This window comes from Bos javanicus, chromosome 7 (genome assembly GCF_032452875.1).
Source record: "Bos javanicus breed banteng chromosome 7, ARS-OSU_banteng_1.0, whole genome shotgun sequence".
NCBI classification, from domain to species: Eukaryota; Metazoa; Chordata; class Mammalia; order Artiodactyla; family Bovidae; genus Bos; species Bos javanicus.
Genome location: NC_083874.1, coordinates 9728544 through 9748759, shown reverse-complemented (window position 1 = coordinate 9748759; position 20216 = coordinate 9728544). Strand labels below are relative to the sequence as shown.

Genomic DNA, 20216 nt, shown 5'->3' with positions numbered 1-20216 from the left:
CAACCATCTCATCCTCTGTCATCCCCTTCTCCCCTTGCCTTCAATCTTTCCCAGCATCAGCGTCTTTTCTAATGAGTCAGCTTTTCTCATCAGGTGGCCAAAGTGTTGGAGGAAACTGATGGAATGAAAGAAAATATTTCAAGCCCTATATCTAAATATGTTCTAAATATATGAGGAACTCCTACAACTCAATAGTAAAACTCAAATAATCCAATTAGTAAATGAGCAAAGAACTTGATAGAAATTTATTCTTTATTTATTTTTATTTTTTTGGTCTTCTTTCCCTTTTATTTATTTATTTATTTATTTATTTATTTTTTACTGTACAATATTGTATTGGTTTTGCCATACATCAACATGCATCCACCACGGGTGTACACATGTTCCCTATTCTTAACCCCCGCTCCCTCCTCCCTCCCCATACCATCCCTCTGGGTCATCCCAGTGCACCAGCCCCAAGCTTCCTGTATCCTGCATCGAAATTTATTCTTTAAAAAAAGACATACAAACAGCCAACAACTACATGAAAAGATGTCCAACATGACTAACCATTAGGGAAGTCAACATCTAAATCACAAAGAAATATCGTCTTACATCATTTAGAGTCACTATTATGGAAAAGATGAGATAAATGATGTTGCTGAAGATGTGTGGAAAAGTGAACCCTTGTGCACTATTGATGAGGATGTAAATTGTCACAGCCACTATGTGAAATAGTATGAAGTTCCTGAAAAAATGAAAAGTAGAACTACCATCTGATCCTGAATCTTTGGAATTAACCAAAGTAGAGGAATAGGACATTAGCTGAAGATAAATATACAATGAAGTGAAGACGCTTCTTTTTAAGATGGGTCTTATTTGACTTTTTATATTAATTAAAAAAATCCAGAGCAAAGAAGGCTTGAAAATATTTTTTGAAAAGAAATTTATGAGATATACCTCTCATGGTATCATTTCAGAATGTGTATTCACATGAAATAAAACTATAGGTGAAAAGAGATGTGTTAACAAGTTTTACTTTGCAATTCACCTATGAAGCTGAATGTGTCTTCAGGTTTGATACTATCTGTATCATAATTATCTGTGGGAGTTCTTTACTTTTGTATAGGGAGGTTTCAGTGTTTCTATTTCTTTTTTTTTTTTGTACTTATTCAAACAAGTGGGAGATTTTTTTTTTTCACCAGCTATCTGTTTTCCATGTGTTCATTTATATACATATAAATTTACAAGGGAGGAAGTAAAAATGTATACATTTTGTGTGGTTAATTCTATCTAGTCATTCATAATGTGTTCCCCCTTTTTTGACAGAAAGAATAGAGCTGTCACTTTATTGTTATTCACTTGAAAGTCTGTACTTCAAACAAAATACAAAGTGGAGGTTCTTCTTCATGCTTTGTTCTAATATATCACCCTTTATGCATATGTACAATTAGATTTCAAATCTCACTTCTTCTTCTTTCTTTCTTTTGTACTTTATGAATAGATCTGTTTCTGAAACTTGTGTCACCTTTGTCCATCAGCTGCAAGGCATTCTCTTTTTACACTTGATTGAAGATTAGCTTCCAAAGCATCTTTAAACCCATATATCTTTATATAAGATAAAAGTATAACTTTTAGATACTGTTATATCCTCTTTTAGAAGGTTCTTGTTACATTCACTTATTCCCAAGGCTTTGGCAACATAATCGTGAATTAATTACTTATATCAAGGTCACTTAATGAAAAACATTTTATATTTATATACATTAGTTTAATATTTTTCTATCCATTTTGTTTCCGACAGTTATTTTAGAGTCACTGGCAATCAAACCAGTTATCCCTAAAGGAAATCAATCCTGAATATTCACTGAAAGGACTGGTGCTGAAGCTTCAATATTGTGGCCATCTGATGTGAAGAACTGACTCTTTGAAAAAAATCCTGATGTTGGGAAAGATTGAGGGCAAGAGGAGAAGGGGATGACAGAGGATGAGATGGTTGGGTGGCATAATCAACTCAATGGACATGAGTTTGAGCAACCTCCAGGAGTAAATGAAGGTCAGGGAAGCCTGGCATGCTGCAGTCCATGGGGTTGCAGAGAGTCAGACATGACTGAGCAGCTGAAAAACAATTCAGATATTGCCAATATCCCCAGAGGATAAATCATATCTGGTTGATGACCAGTGCCCCAGAGTTTGAGAGTTAGAAGCATCCTGATGGAATTTTCAGTCAAGACTTCACCCCTTACTTGGTTTATACCAGACAGAATATTAAATCCCTCTAAGATACATTTCTACAATGGAAAATAGAGTTTATAAAAGTATTACTTCATAGATTGAAATTTCATAAAACGGTAAGTCGAATCTCTTTGTTATGCTAAACTAGGTTACAGTGCATAAAATCTAACTCCTCCTGTAACTACTAAGTATTTTATAATAAAGAACTAATGATATCTGTGAACTTGTGGCATAAGTTTGAAATTCTTAATTGTTTTTTAAAATATTATCCTGAAGCCAATGAATTTGGTGCCCCCATTTTTGTTTTGTTTTGTTTTGTTTTTTAATTAAAGACACAATGTTACTCTCTTTTCTAAGGAGGAGAATAATTATTGTCTTGAGACACTGACTTGACCCCACAAGTCAATGCTTTGAAGATCCAGAGTGTTAGTTAAGGCAAATTCCTCAGTATTAGACTTTTGAGAAAATTCTAAATCAGTATTGTGATGAGGTTCTAGAAGCTCTTGAAGACAGGAGTGTTAATGTGGGAGGAGTAACAATACCTGAATTACCTGGCTTATCTACATAGTCTCCTAGGAGCAGGAAATCAGCTGGAAACTTTCCTTTTTGTCAGAAAAGTGTCCCAGAGGGAAATCATGTCCTTAGAGTTTAGAGTAACAAAAAGGAAACATTCTTAATGAGCAGATAAAGCGAGCAGCAGTCCCTGGGCATGTGCAACCTTAGTCTGCATAGAACACAGTTTAGACTCATAAATCTTCCTTGGAGACCAGGGCTTGCCCCCTTCCTGCTGCTTTATCTGAATATAGAGCTTCAGTCTCCATCATCAATCATCCAGGGAGGAATTTAGATTTCCGCCCAGTGATCTTCTTCTCAGAGTTCCCATCAAGGTGAGCCTGAAATTTCAGTAGATACTACAGGAAAAGATCAAAGAGAATAGAAGCCTAGAAAGTGACCTGAGGTCACCCAAGGGCCATTGCAGCCTAATTTTGAGCCCAAAGATCACTGTGGCTATTTTCTAGCTTGCTTAATAAATTAATGTATTTATTTATGATGCCAAAGGAGAAGGGTACTTGATCTCAGCAAAGCAATTGTCATTTGTGATACTTAAATAATAGTAGAGTACAAGCCCAAGGATCTTTTTAATAAGGGGGAGTAGAATAGTAAAATATTGATCTGGCAAGATACACAGTGAAATGATGGCATTTCTTTTATTTTTAAAATGGAGCATAATTGACTTTGTTTCCACATTGATGAGAAAGATCCAGACCAGGGAAAGTTTGCAAATACATACTTGGGACAGCAGTAAATGAGACGTACATTTCACAATATCATCCTTCATTCTGGGTATTCACATTGAAAAAAATTAATAGGTTAAAAATTATATTCAAATAAACATTACTTTATAATTATTTCATTCCCTATAAGATACTATATTTTCATGGGTTAGTTAACCAATTACATTCTCTATTGCAAATTGTCTGAGTCCTTTGTTTTTAACAAAGTGGGTCAGAGCATTTTTATTTCTCATTTTGACTGCTTTCTTTCAAAAGAGAAATTGCTACTTTTGTTACCAATTAGACAATGACACTTAGTTCTTTTATGTATGTGTAGACATACATGTAGTGAATGTATGATAATTTATAAATTGTGGAGTTGAGCCTATTAACTTTATTGTTTCTCTCTATTGCTTTTTTCTTTTTCTTTTTTTTTTACTAAAATGGCTTTCATTCCAGTAATTTTCACTTGTGAGTCTTTGTTTTAAATGAAAATGACAATGAAAAGTGAAAGTTCTCCTGCATCCCTTAAGGATAATAAATCACTCTTTATACATATTGCTGACTATTTTTCACATTCCTTTATTCCTTACTGTTCTGTTTGGCATTTTGGGATTAGATGTATTTCTAAAACTCACATCCCCTTAGGCATTTGAAGACGTTCAGCAAAAGATAGACCTATTTTTCTTTTTTTACCATAAGACTAGAGACAACCTATATCTCAATAAATATGTTTGAACTCATATATCTTTAGATAAGATGAAATTATAACACAGATACTACCTCCCACTTCAAAAGGTTTTGTTATATTTTATGTCCAAGACTTTGATAATTTAGTCATCAATTAGTGACCTATATTGATGTTATTAAATTATTACTATTTTATATTTGTATATGTTAGATGTAAATTTTCATTAAATTTTGTTATAAACAGTTGTTTTGAAACCACTGTATTTAACCTAATTCATTCTTACTGACAGTTTTTTCATAAGTTGTGATTGTGTCATTGCTAAGTCATGTCTGACTCTTTGCAACCCCATGGACTGTAGCCTGCAATACTCCTCTGTCCATAGGTTTCTCCAGGCAAGAATACTGGAGTGGGATGCCATGCCCTCCTCCAGGGGATCTTTCTGACCCAGGGATTTAACCTGTATCTCCCTCAGTTCTCCTGAATGACAGGCAGATTCTTTACTGCTGAGCCACCAGGTTGTTACTTTCATTTAAAATTTGTTTCTATATCATGCACACATGCCCATTCATACCCTTTTCTAAAAATGCATGAATAGAATCCTATGTACATCATAGATACTCCTTTTGTTTATTCCATTCTTTCAGTGGCTGTGTAATATGCCACAATGGTGGCAGAAACCAACACGGAATTGTAAAGCAACTATCCTTCAATTAAAAATAAATTTTAAAATATCCCTGGGTGGGAGGGAAAGGCAACTAGATCTCATATCTGCTTCTACATTCAGCTATTGTGATGCCACATGTTATCTGCCTGTAAAACCCTCTGTTGTACCTTCATGATGGAACCAGAGTGAAAAGAATCTTAGTATTGCTATGAAGACAGTTTTGATGTCACAGAATTCCTTTGTAAACTTCTCAGGGACTCTTTGAGAACCATTGTTTTGTGTCATCAGTAGATAAGTATAACCACAAAAATTCTTTCATTGTTTTTAAAAAATTGGTATGATGGGACTCTGCTGCTCATAAGTTTGAAGGTCTTTCATATTCTTTGTTATTCCACTGCTGTTATAACAAGGCTATAAAAAATATTGTGGGATTGTAAAGTTCAAACTGTAGTTTTAACCAAGAGTGATTTTTCTCCCAGGAGACATTGAGCAATGTGTGGGGAAATGTCTGTCTGTCACACAGAAAAGGAGTGCATGGAATCCAGGGAAGCTCTAGACATTCTACAAGGCACAGGACACACCCCACCACAGAGACCAACCTGCCCTAGAAGGTCAGTAGTGCTGAGACTGAGAAACCTCTCCTTAAAGAACTTCTGTACTATTAATAGCTATGCCTTTCTTCAGCCTGCTTCCCCAAACTTGGAACATTTTACATTTGTCAGAAGCATTAGTGAACTCCTTTGCTACCTGTTTAAAAGTCCCAATCCCAATCAATGTGACAGCTCTTTAACATTTTTTTGTGAAAGAGGTATTTATTGTTTTCCAAACTATTCCTGACTTTGGGCAAAGACACATACATTTGATCACCATTTTGACTCGCCTATATTATTTTATGCCCATATACCATATGCCTATTATTCTACCATTATCAACTTTTCAAATGATTTCTTTTTTAATTACTGTTTCTCAACTGACTTTTGAATGGTGATTTGGCTATTAAAATGTTTTACATTGTATTTAGTTAAATGCATCTTATCTTCTTACTTCTGAGTTTCTTTCCTTAGTTAAGATAGTTGGCCCTCTTGCTATATTTAAAATGGATAACCAAAAAAAAAAAAAAAGGATAACCAACAAGGGCCTACTGTATAGCCCAGGGAACTCTGTGCAACGTTATGTGGCAGCCTCGATGGGAGTGATATTTGGGAGAGAATGCGTACCTGTGTACATATGGCTGAGTTCCTTTGCTGTTCACCTGAAACTCTCACAACATTTTAATAGGCTATATGCTAATATAAAATACAAAGTTCAAAAGGAAAAAAATAAGATAGTTGGCCTTCCTGTAGATTTTATGTGTGGTTTTCTAAATGTTCACCTGAGGGTATTGCTTACTCTTACAGTGAATATATAATCCCTCTGATTCATTGCAGTAAGACCGAGGCTGGGAATCAACTTAATTTTCTTTCAATTACATATCTATTCTGCCAGATTTCAGTCAACAATCCAACCTTTTCAAACCTATTGAAATATGACCTTGGCATACTAAATACACTTACATACTGAGACTTAATTTATTGAATCAATCAACAAATAATAATTACGTACCTGCTAAGTTTATTGTGATCCACACAGTCAAAGGCTTTGGCGTAGTCAATAAAGCAGAAATAGATGTTTTTCTGGAACTCTATTGCTTTTCCCATGATCCAGCGGATGTTGGCAATTTGATCTCTTCCTTTTCTAAAACCAGCTTGAACATCAGGAAGTTCACAGTTCACATATTGCTGAAGCCTGGATTGGATAATTTTGAGCATCACTTTACTAGCGTGTGAGATGAGTGCAATTCTGTGGTAGTTTGAGCATTCTTTGGCATTGCCAAATTTGTATGCAGGTCAGGAAGCAACAGTTAGAACTGGACATGGAACAACAGACTGGTTCCTACATGACGTACTCCATGTAGGAGTACATCAAGACTGTATATTTTCACCCTGTTTATTTAACTTATATGCCGAGTACCTCATGAGAAATGCTGGACTGGAAGAAACACGAGCTGGAATCAAGATTGCTGGGAGAAATATCAATAACCTCAGATATGCAGATGACACCACCTTTATGGCAGAAAGTGAAGAGGAACTAAAAAGCCTCTTGATGAAAGTGAAAGTGGAAAGTGAAAAAGTTGGCTTAAAGCTCAACATTCAGAAAACGAAGATCATGGCATCCGGTCCCATCACTTCATGGGAAATAGATGGGGAAACAGTGGAAACAGTGACAGACTTTTTTTCTAGGCTCCAAAATCACTGCAGATGGTGACTGAAGCCATGAAATTAAAAGACACTTACTCCTTGAAAGGAAAGTTATGACCAACCTAAATAGCATATTCAAAAGCAGTGACATTACTTTGCCAAAAAAGGTCCGTCTAAAGCTGAGCACCGAAGAATTGATGCTTTTGAACTGTGGTGTGGAAAAGACTCTTGAGAGTCCCTTGGACTGCAAGGAGATCCAACCAGTCCATTCTGAAGGAGATCAGCCCTGGGATTTCTTTGGAAGAAATGATGCTAAAGCTGAAACTCCAGTACTTTGGCCACCTCATGCAAAGAGTTGACTCATTGGAAAAGACTCTGATGCTGGGAGGGATTGGGGGCAGGAGGAGAAGGGGACGACAGAGGATGAGATGGCTGGATGGCATCACTGACTCAGTGGACGTGAGTCTGAGTGAACTCCGGGAGTTGCTGATGGACAGGGAGGCCTGGTGTGCTGCGATTCATGGGGTCGCAAAGAGTCTGACAACGACTGAGTACTGATCTGATATGATCTGATCTGACCTGCTAAGTACCAAAATTTCTAGGAATATTATATATCAATTCTTTTATGTCTGTGATTTTCAACTTAATTATCAGTCCATGTTGAAGTCATCAAATTATTTTATATCTCATTGCAGTTAGCTTTTGATGCATATTTCAATTATGTTAAATATAGTTCTTTGAAACTACTGTGTATAACCTGGTTCATCCTCTCTGTCATTCTTTTTACTTTATATAACTTCACATTTATTTAAATTTGTAGGTGTACATATTTTTGCATGGCTTCCCCAGTGGCTCAGTGGTAAAGAATCTGTCTGCAGTGCAGGAGACATGAGAGACATGGGTTTGATCCCTGGGTTGAGAGTTCCCCTGGAGAAGGAAATGGCAACCTACTTCAGTAAACTTGCCAGAAAAATCCCATGGACAGAAGAGCCCAGTGGGCTTAAGTCCATAGGGTCGCAAAGAGTCACACTGAGCAATTGAATACAGCACATATATTTGCATATGTTTGAAAATAGGAAAGTGAACAAAACAGGTGAAATCCTGCTTGCTTGGATCTTGCATTATAATGAGAAGTCGGAGTACAATGGAATAAATGTATCTGTCACAGTGTGCTCAGGCTTAAATCATATAAAGTAATTATTATCTGGAGTGAATTCTGTGTTTCTTTTCAGCTGATTCTGAACAAACCCGATAGCCACATGGAAATAAACAAAGAAGATGCTTTCTCCTCCTGGGATTCACAGAGGACCCAGACCTGCAGCCTCTCTTCTTTGGGCTGTTTCTGTCCTTGTACGTGGTCACACTTGCTGGGAACCTGGGCATCATCCTGGCCATCATCTCAGACCCCCACCTCCACACCCCCATGTACTTCTTTCTCTCCAACCTGTCATTTGCAGACATCGGTTTCACCTCCACCACCATCCCAAAGATGCTATGGAACATCCAGACACAGAGTAAAGTTGTCACTTACGAAGGTTGCATCATCCAGATATTTTTTTTCTTTGTATTTGGATGCCTGGACATTTTAATCCTGAGTGTGATGGCCTATGACCACTTTGTGGCCATCTGTTACCCTCTGCACTATATGGTCATCATTAACCCCTGGGTCTGTGGGTTGCTGACTCTGGGTTCCTGGTGCCTCAGTGTCACAAGCTCCCTGCTTTAGACTTTGACTGTCTTGAGGCTGTCCTTCTGCATGAACATGAAGATCCCACACTTTTTTTGTGATCTTCTTGAAGTCCTGAAGCTCACCTGTTCTAACACCCTCATCAATAACGTAGTGGTGTATTTTGGGGCTACTGTTCTAGGTGTTTTTCCTCTCTTTTGGATCCTCTTTTCTTACTCTCAGATTTTCTCCTCCACCTGAGAATTTCATCAGCCAGGGGAAAGTATAAAGCTTTTTCCACCTGTGGATCTCATCTTTTTGTGGTTTCCTTGTTCTATAGCACAGGCCTTGGGGTCTACCTCAGTTCTGCAGTCACTTCATCCTCTAGGACAATTCTGGTGGCCTCAGTGATGTACACTGTGGTCACCCCCATGCTGAACCCCTTCATCTACAGTCTGAGGAACAGAGACATGAAGGGGACCCTAGGGAGACTCCTCAGCAGGGCACCATCTCTCAGTGATGGGATTATTGTAGGACTCTCATAAGTAGCAAGGATCAAACCTTTGGTAGGCATTTTTCACAATCTTGGATATATATAAACATTAGTTTAATTTTTCTAGTTTTGTAATCACTATATCTTACTGTGCCTTGACTTTGACTATATTTAAAGACAGTGTATTATTTTTCTGGGGCTGTTATGACAAAGTACCGTAAATCAGTTGGCTTAAATAACAGAAATTTATTGCCTCACAGTTCTAGAGACTAAAATTCTGAAAACAAGGGGTAAGCAGGGTCCATTCGTCTTGAAGCTGTGATCAATAACCTGTTCCATACCTAGCTTTTTAAAATTTGCTTTCTGTAGCTTTCTAGTTTCATACAATTGTGGTCAAGGAAAATGCTTGATGTAATTTTTGTTCTCTTAAATTGATTGAGGGTGTTTTGTGACTTTGTATGTGATCTATCCTGGAGATCATTTCATCTCCACTTGAAAAGAGTGTGTACTCTAGTGGGTTTGGATGTAATTTCCTCTAGATAGTGATTTAGTTCAATTGGCATATTGTGTCATTTAGTCCCACTGATACCTTATTGATTTTCTATTTGGGTGGCCTTTCCACTGATGGAACTAGGGTGTTAAAATTCTATGTTATTATTGTATTATTGCCAGGTTCTCCCTTCATGTCTGTTAGTAGTATTTGCTTTAAATATATAGGTGCTCCTGTGTTAGGTATGTGTATGCTAACAACTGTAATATCCTCATCTTGTAATAATCCCTTCATCATTATAGAATGTCCTTCTTTGTCTTTTGTTATAGCCTTTGTTTTAAACTCTATTATGTCTTACATGAGTAGAGCTACCCCTGCATTCTTGTTGTTTGTATTTGCATTAACTATCTTTTCCATCCCCTCACTTTCAGTCTGTTTGTGTCTTTAGCCCTGAAGTGAGATTTTTCAGGCAAACTACTGAAGGACTTTTTTTTCTAACCAGCCACCCTAAGTTTTTTTTTATTGGAACATTTAGTTCATTGGTATCTAAATATTGATAGCTATGTACTTATTGCTATTTTATTCCTTGTTTTTAAGTTGTTTTCATAGTTCGTCTCTGCTCATTTCTTCTTTTTGTTTTTCCTGTTGTGATTTGATGAGTTTATTTAATGGTATACTTGAGTTCCTTCCTTTTTTTTAAATTTAAATTTATTTAATTAGAGGCTAATTACTTTACAATATTCCTTTTTTGTTTTTGTTTATCTCCTACAGGATTTTGGATTTGTGTTTACCATGAGTTCATATTTCTTCACTCATAATTATATCTACTTGAATAAGCTGATAGCATTTAAGTTGAAACATATTTTAAATATTTACATTTTTATGCTCCTATACCCCACATGTGTTTTTATGTCATATTTTACATATTCATGCTTATCTCTTTACTGTCTATTATAGTCATCAGTTCAGTTCAGTTCAGTAATGCAGTTGTGTCCAACTCTTTGCAACCCCATGAATCGCAGAATGCCAGGCCTCCCTGTCCATCACCAACTCCCAGAGTTCACTCAAACTCATGTCCGTCAAGTCAGTGATGCCATCCAACCATCTCATCCTCTGTCGTCCACTTCTCTTCCTGCCCCCAATCCCTCCCAGCATCAGGGTCTTTTCCAATGAGTCAACTCGTCGCATGAGTTGGCCAAAGTATTGGAGTTTCAGCCTCAGCATCAGTCCTTCCAATGAACACCAAGGACTGATCTCCTTTAGGATGTACTGGTTGGATCTCCTTGCAGTCCAAAGGACTCGCAAGAGTCTTCTCCAACACCACAGTTCAAAAGCATCAGTTATTCAATGCTCAGCTTTCTTCACAGTCCAACTTTCAAATCCATAACCTTGACTACATGGACCTTTTCTGACAAAGTAATATCTCTGCCTTTCAATATGCTATCTACGTTGGTCATAACTTTCCTTCCAAGGATTAAGCTTCTTTTAATTTCATGACTGCAATCACCATCTGCAGTGATTTTGGAGCCCCAAAAATAAAGTCTGACACTGTTTTCAATGTTTCCCCATCTGTCTGCCATGAAGTGATGGGGCCAGATGCCATGATCTTTGTTTTCTGAATGTTGAGCTTTAAGTCAACTTTTTCAGTCTCCTCTTTCACTTTCATCAAGAGTCTTTTTATTTCCTCTTCACTTTCTGCCATAAGGGTGGTGTCATCTGCATATCTGAGGTTATTGATATTTCTCCCGGCAATCTTGATTCCAGCTTGTGGTTCTTCCACCCCAGCATTTCTCATGATGTACTCTGCATATAAGTTAAACAAGCAGGGTGACAATATACAGCCTTGACGTACCCCTTTTCCTATTTGGAACCAGTCTGTTGTTCCCTGTCCAGTTCTAACTGTTGCTTCCTGACCTGCATATAGGTTTCTCAAGAGGCAGGTCAGGTGATCTGGTATTCCCATCTCTTTCAGAATTGTCCACAGTTTATTGTGATCCACACAGTCAAAGGCTTTGGCATAGTCAATAAAGCAGAAATAGATGTTTTTCTGGAACTCCTTTGCTTTTTTGATGATCCAGCAGAATTTGGCAATTTGATCTCTGGTTCCTCTGCCTTTTCTCAAACCAGCTTGAGCATCTGGAAGTTCACAGTTCATGTACTGCTGAAGCCTGAGTTGCAGAATTTTGAGCATTACTTTACTAGCATGTGAGATGAGTGCAATTGTGTGGTAGTTTGAGCATTCTTTGGCCTTGTCTTTCTTTGGGATTGGAATGAAAACTGACCTTTTACAGTCCTGTGGCCACTGCTGAGTTTTCCAATTTTGCTGGCATATTGAGTGCAGCACTTTCACAGCATCATCTTTCAGGATTTGAAATAGCTCAACTGGAATGCCATCACTGCCACTAGCTTTGTTCATAGTGATGCTTTCTAAGGCCCACTTGACTTCACATTCCAGGATATCTGGCTCTAGGTGTGCTCACACCATCATGATTATCTGACTCATGAAGCTCTTTTTTGTTGTTCTCCTCTATTTCTTTGCATTGATCATTGAGGAAGGCTTTCTTATCTCTCCTTGCTATTCTTTGGAACTCGGCATTCAGATGTTTATATCTTTCCTTTTCTCCTTTGCTTTTTGCTTCTCTTCTTTTCACAGCTATCTGTAAGGCCTCCTCAGACAGCCATTTTGCTTTTTCACATTTCTTTTCCATGGGGATGATCTTGATCCCTGTCTCCTGTACAATGCCATCATAATTACTTTTAAGTATCTTTGTATTTTAATCGATGTACTGATTATTTAAGTATTCTTTAATCCTTACTATATATTTGCCTTTCCTATTGGAATTTTCCCTTTCCTATAGATATTTCTTTTATATTTAGAGAAGACTACAACTTTTTTTTTGGGTAGGTTTCCTATTGATGAAGTATTTCCATTTTTGCTTGTCTGAGAACTTCTTTGTCTCTGCTTCTATTTTAAATGATGATCTTCCAGGATAGGAGATCCTAGGTTGCAGGATTTTCCCTTTCAGTGCTTTGAATGTATCAGATCACTCTCTTCTGGCCTGCAAAGTTTCTACAGATAAATCAGTTGATATGTGGATTCCCTTATATATGACTCTGTTTTTCTCTTGCTGCCTTTAAAATTCTCTCTTTATCTATCTTTTCCCATTTTGATTATAATATAACTTAGTGTAGGTCTGTTTGGCCTCATCTTGCTTTGGGACCCACTGTGCTTCCTATACTTGGATACCTGTTTCGTTCTTAAGTTTGGGAAGGTTTTAGTCATAATTTCTTCAAATATCTTTTCAATACACTTCTCTCCCTCTTCATTTGCAATCCCTATAATGCAAATGTTGGCACAATTTATATCATCCCAGAGATCTCATATGTTGCACTATTTTTAAAATTTTTTTTGTTTGCTCTTATGATTAGATAATCTCCAATATTCTATCTTCCAAATCACTTATGCATTCTTCTGTGTCATTCAGTATGCCCTTCATTTCTTCTAGAGTGCTTTTTATTTTAGATATTGAATTATCTATTTTTTATTGGGTCTTGTTTATACTTTTGTTGTTGTTCAGTCATGTCCAACTCTTTGTGACCCCATGGACTGCAGCATGCCAGGCTTCTCTGTCCTTCACTATCTTCTAGAGTTTGGTCAAGCTCATGTTCATTGAGTTGATGATGCTATCCAACCATTTCATCCTCTGTTGTCCCTTTTTCCTCCTGCCCTAAATCTTTCCCAGAATTAGGGTCTTTTCCAGAAAGTCAGCTCTTTGCATCAAGTGGCCAAAGTATTGGAGCTTCAGCTTTAGTATGTGCCCTTCCATTGACTATTTAGGGTTGATTTCCTTTAGGTTTAACTGGTTTTATCTCCTTGCTGTCCAAGGGACTCTCAAGATTCTTCTCCAGCACCACAGTTCAAAAGCATCAGTTCTTTGGTGCTCAGCCTTTTTTACAGTCCCACTCCCACATGACTACTGGAAAAACCATAGCTTTGACTATACAGAGCTAAGTCACTTCAGTCATGTCTGACTCTTTGAGACCCTACAGACTGTAGCTCACCAGGGTCCTCTTCCATGGCATTCTCCAGACAAGAATACTGAAGTGGGCTGCCATTTCCTCCTCTAGGGGATCTTCCCAGGGATTGAACCCACATCTCTTATGTCTTCTGCATTGGCTGGTGGGTTCTTTGCCACTAGTGCCACCTGGGGACTTTTAGTTCCTTATTAAATCGATCTGTGTTTAAGTATTTCTTTTCCCTAATTCATGTTTATTATCAATGTATTTGTATTACAAATGTTTTGAATTCTTTGGTATATTATTTATTTCTGTTTCACTTATATTTCTTTTAATTTATACAGAGGCTTTTTCTTGCTCTTTCAAATGAGAATGCTGCTATTTAATAGCTTCAGTCACATGTAACTCTGTGCAACCCTATGGACTGTAGCCTGCAAGGCTCCTCTTTCTATGTAATTCTCCAGGCAAGAGTACTGGAATGGGTTTCCATTCCCTTCTCCAGGGTATCTTCCCAACCCAAGGATCAAACTCAGATCTCCTGCATTGCAGGCAGATTCTTTACCACTGACCCACAAGGGAAGTGGAGAAGGCAATGGCACCCCATTCCAGTACTCTTGCCTGGAAAATCCCATGGACGGAGGAGCCTGGTAGGCTGCAGTCCATGGGGCCGCGAAGAGTCAGACAGGACTGAATGACTTCACTTTCACTTTTCACTTTCATGCATTGGAGAAGGAAATGGAAACCCACTCTAGTGTTCTTGCCTGGAGAATCCCAGGGATGGGGGAGCCTGGTGGGCTGCCGTCTATGGGGTCTCACAAAGTCGGACACAACTGAAGTGACTTAGCAGCAGCAGTAGCAGCACCAGGGAAGCCCTCATGAGAATAGTTCCTACTTATTTTCATTTTACTTAATTTTCTCTCTGTCTGTAATGAATTTTGGTGAAACAGTTACCTATTGTAATCTTAAAGGGCTTTTCTTATTTAGCAGTGTCTCTATGTAGATTGCTTAAGTCCAATACCTTTGGTGGGATGGCTGGATTTGATATGGATGACAGTCATATCTTTCCATAGCGGGTGCTGGCTGCTTTAATCTTGGTGATGGGACAGCTGGAGCCTGGTGTATAGCGTGACATGGGTCTTCCTCTCTGCTTAGTGTCCATCACCATCCTGTTAGTGTCATGTTGCTCCCAAGTTGATGGAGCAGAAGGCCTGTTCATCAGGCTAGGGCTGGCTCTGATCTCTTTAAGTGTATGTTTTCCTTCTTCACACACTGGGGTCTTTGTCTCAATAAAGGGGAATGCTGAAACAATAAGGGTTTGTGTACTTATGGAGGTCCAATACTCTGCCTGTGTAGGTATCTTTGGATCCTCTCAGATGCAAGCCACAGTCACATCCTCTGTTTCAGCCACCCTAGATCTGTGCTAGGCTGTATCATGGAGCAGTTGGGGCCAGAGCATTCATACAGCTTGAGTTGGGGTACACAGTGAAGTAGTCGTGGGAATTCACAACCAATATTATCAAACAACTTTAAATGGAGCATAATCTGTAAAATTTTGAATTGTTGTTTATATGCCACAAGCTAATTATGATACTATAAATCAACTATACTTCAATAAAAAAATTTAAACACACACAAAAAAATACAGTGAAATAATTTATCACAGTAATTATCTGATTGGTAATGGTATGATAAATGATTTTGTCTTTGTTTTTTTTAATACTTTAAATAATTCTATTAAAGCATGTTTACTTTTTGCTATCAGAAATAACAATATAAGGACTTCCCTGGTGATTCAATGGTTGAGAATCAGCCTTCCAATAGAGGGGACACAGATTCAGTCCCTGATCTGAAAGCTAAGATCCCATGCACCACAGCTAGAGAGCTACACACCACAGCTACTCTGAGCCCATGTGTTCTAGAGCCCATGCTCTGCAACAAGGGAAATCTCTGCACACTGCAATGACAGAAAAGCCTGTGTGCCCCAGAAGACCCAGCATAGCCAAAAAGGGGAGGGGGGAAGTAATTATATATGTTATTAATTAAAGTAAACTAACAAAACATAAGGCATCACAAAAAATGAATTGAGAAACTTAAATTCGGTTTCTAAAAAAATTATTGAATAATTGTCTGTATTACATTTATTAATACATTCATGACTGGTAACAAATTACCACAATAGGGATTGAAATAAAAAATATTTTGCTCTTACAATTGAAGATCAGAAGACAAACATCTCAGTGAGCTAAAGTCAACATGTCTGCATGGTCTCTGAGGAGAATCTGATTCATTTCCTTTTCTAGTTTCTAGTGGCCACAAGCATTTCTTGACTCATAGGCCTTTCTCCAGCTTCAAAGACAGCTGCTGCTGCTAAGTCACTTCAGTCATGTCTGACTCTGTGCGAACCCATACACGGCAGCCCCCATCCCTGGGATTCTCCAGGCAAGAATACTGGAGTGGGTTGCCATTGCTGCCATTTTCAAATCTTTCTCGTTTTCAACCTTTCTGTCTTCCTCTTCTACAGTCACAGGTTCATTGTGATTCCATTAGTCTCTTCCAAATAATTATCATCAAACTTCTTATCTTAAAGTCACTGATTAGCAACCTTCCTCCATCTGCTACCTTAATCCCCTCTTGCTACGTAAAATAATATAATCAAAGGTTCTGGGTATTAGGATGTAGTCATCATTTGGAGGCCGTTACTCTGATAATCAAAAGTAATTTTCTATTTTTTAAATTTTATTTTATTATTTAACTTTACAATATTGTATTGGTTTTGCCATATATCAACATGAATCCGCCACAGGTATACACGTGTTCTCCATCTTGAACCCTCCTCACTCCCTGTACTATCCCTCTGGGTCGTCCCAGTGTACCAACCCCAAGCATCCAGTATCATGCATCGAACCTGGACTGACGACTTGTTTCATATATGATATTATACATGTTTCAATGCCATTCTCCCAAATCATCCCACCCTCTCCGTCTCCCACAGAGTCCAAAAGACTGTTCTATACATCAGTGTCTCTTTTGCTGTCTCGTATACAGGGTTATTGTTACCATCTTTCTAAATTCCATATATATGCGTTAGTATATTGTATTGGTGTTTTTCTTTTTTTCTTTTTTTTGATCTCTAGATTTTATTTTATTTTATTTTATTTTTTAAGCTAAGATTCTTTTATTTTATTTTTTTTCTAATTTTATTTTATTTTTAAACTTTACATAATTGTATTAGTTTTGCCAAATATCGAAATGAATCCGCCACAGGTATACATGTGTTCCCCATTCTGAACCCTCCTCCCTCCTCCCTCCCCATACCATCCCTCTGGGCCATCCCAGTGCACCAGCCCCAAGCATCCAGCATCGTGCATCGAACCTGGACTGGCAACTCGTTTCCTACATGATATTTTACATGTTTCATTGCCATTCTCCCAAATCATCCCACCCTCTCCCTCTCCCACAGAGTCCATAAGACTGTTCTATACATCAGTGTCTCTTTTGCTGTCTCGTACACTGGGTTATTGTTACCATCTTTCTAAATTCCATATATATGCGTTAGTATACTGTATTTATGTTTTTCCTTCTGGCTTACTTCACTCTGTATAATAGGCTCCAGTTTCATCCACCTCATTAGAACTGATTCAAGTGTATTTTTTTAATGGCTGAGTAATACTCCATTGTGTATATGTACCACAGTTTTCTTATCCATTCATCTGCTGAATGACATCTAGGTTGCTTCCATGTCCTGGCTATTATAAACAGTGCTGCGATGAACATTGGGGTACACGTGTCTCTTTCCCTTCTGGTTTCCTCAGTGTGTGTATGCCCACCAGTGGGATTTCTGGGTCATAAGGCAGTTCTATTTCCAGTTTGTTAAGGAATCTCCACACTGTTCTCCATAGTGGCTATACTAGTTTGCATTCCCACCAACAGTGTAAGAGGGTTCCCTTTTCTCCACACCCTCTCCAGCCTTTATTGCTTATAGACTTCTGGATCACAGCCATTCTGACTGGCGTGAAATGGTACCTTATAGTGGTTTTGATTTACATTTCTCTGATAATGAGTAATGTTGAGCATCTTTTCATGTGTTTGTTAGCCATCTGTATGTCTTCTTTGGAGAAACGTCTATTTAGGTCTTTGGCCCATTTTTTGATTGGGTCATTTATTTTTCTGGAATTCAGCTGCAGGAATTGCTTGTATATTTTTGAGATTAGTTGTTTGTCAGTTGCTTCCTTTGCTATTATTTTCTCCCATTACGAAGCCTGTCTTTTCACCTTGCTTATAGTTTCCTTTGTTGTGCAAAAGCTTTTAAGTTGAATTAGGTCCCATTTTTTAATTTTTGTTTTTATTTCCAATATTCTGGGAGGTGTGTCACAGGGTATTCTGCTGTGATGTATGTCGGAGAGTGTTTTGCCTGTGTCCTCCTCTAGGAGTTTAATAGTTTCTGGTCTCATGTTTAGATCTTTAATCCATTTTGAGTTTATTTTTGTGTATGGTGTTAGAAAGTGTTCTAATTTCATTCTTTTACAAGTGGCCGACCAGTTTCCCCAGCACCACTTGTTAAAGAGATTGTCTTTAACCCATTGTATGTTCTTGCCTCCTTTGTCAAAGATAAGGTGTCCATAGGTGCATGGATTTATCTCTGGGCTTTCGATTTCATTCCATTGATCTATACTTCTGTCTTTGTGCCAGTACCATACTGTCTTGATGACTGTGGCTTTGTAGTTGAGCCTGAAGTCAGGCAGGTTGATTCTTCCAGTTCCATTCTTCTTTCTCAAGATTGCTTTGGCTATTCGAGGTCTTTTGTATTTCCATACAAATTGTGAAATTATTTGTTCTAGCTCTGTGAAGAATACCTTTGGTAGCTTGATATGGATTGCATTGAATCTATAAATTGCTTTGGGTAGTATAATCATGTTCACTATATCGATTCTTCCAATCCATGAACATGGTATATTTCTCTAACTATTAGTGTCCTCTTTGATCCAGACTTTATTTTATTTTTCTGCGCTACAAAATCACTACAGATGGTGACTGCAGCCATGAAATTAAAAGACACTTACTCCTTGGAAGGAAAGTTATGACCAACCTAGATAACATATTCAAAAGTGGAGACATTACTTTGCCAACAAAGGTTCGTCTAGTCAAAGCTATGGTTTTTCCAGTAGTCATGTATGGATGTCAGAGTTGGACTGTGAAGAAGGCTGAGCACTGAAGAATTGATGATTTTGAACTGTCTCTGATCTGATCTGATCTGATCTTGATTTCTTTCACCAGCGTTTTATTGTTTTCTATATATAGGTCTTTAGTTTCTTTAGGTAGATGTATTCCTAAGTATTTTATTCTTTTCATTGCAACGGTGAATGGAATTGTTTCCTTATTTCTCTTTCTATTTTCTCATTATTAGTGTATAGGAATGCAAGGGATTTCTGTGTGTTGATTTTGTATCCTGCAACTTTACTATATTCATTGATTAGTTCTAGTAATTTTCTGGTGGAGTCTTTAGGGTTTTCTATGTAGAGGATCATGTCATCTGTGAACAGTGAGAGTTTTACTTCTTCTTTTCCAATCTGGATTCCTTTTATTTCTTTTTCTGCTCTGATTGCTGTGGCCAAAACTTTCAAAACTGTGTTGAATAGTAGTGGTGAGAGTGGGCACCCTTGTCGTGTTCCTGACTTTAGGGGAAATGCTTTCAGTTTTTCACCATTGAGGATGATGTTTTCTGTGGGTTTGTCATATATAGCTTTTATTATGTTGAGGTATGTTCCTTCTCTTCCTGATTTCTGGAGGGTTTTTATCATAAATGGATGTTGAATTTTGTCAAAGGCTTTCTCTGCATCTATTGAGATAATCATATGTTTTTTAATCTTTCAATTTGTTAATGTGGTGTGTCACATCAATTGATTTGCAGATATTGAACAATCCTGGCACCTTGGGATAAAGCCCACTTGGTCATGGTGTATGATTTTTTTTAATTTTATTTTATTTTTTAACTTTTTAATATGTTGTTGGATTCTGATTGCTAGAATTTTGTTAAGGATTTTTGCATCTATGTTCATCAGTGATATTAGCCTGTAGTTTTCTTTTTTTGTGGCATCTTTGTCAGGTTTTGGTATTAGGATGATGGTGGCCTCATAGAATGAGTTTAGAAGTTTACCTTCCCCTGCAATTTTCTGGAAGAGTTTGAGTAGGATAGATGTTAGCTTTTCTTGAAAGTTTTGGTAGAATTCAACTGTGAAGCCATCTAGACCTGGGCTTTTGTTTGCTGGAAGATTTCTGATTACATTTTCAATTTCCGCGCTTGTCATGGGTCTGTTAAGATTTTCTATTTCTTCCTGGTTCACTTTGGGAAAGTTGTACTTTTCTAAGAATTTGTCCATTTCTTCGACGTTGTCCATTTTATTGACATATAATTGCTGATAGTAGTTGCTTATGATCCTTTGTATTTCTGTGTTGTCTGTTGTGATCTCTCC

General features: G+C 37.7%; 1 pseudogene; it reads left to right on the top strand.

Moving 5' to 3' along the window:
* The first annotated feature begins 6029 nt into the window (after window positions 1-6029).
* On the top strand, window positions 6030-9331 carry LOC133251837 (olfactory receptor 7C2-like; annotated as a pseudogene).
* Window positions 9332-20216: the final 10885 nt, after the last annotated feature.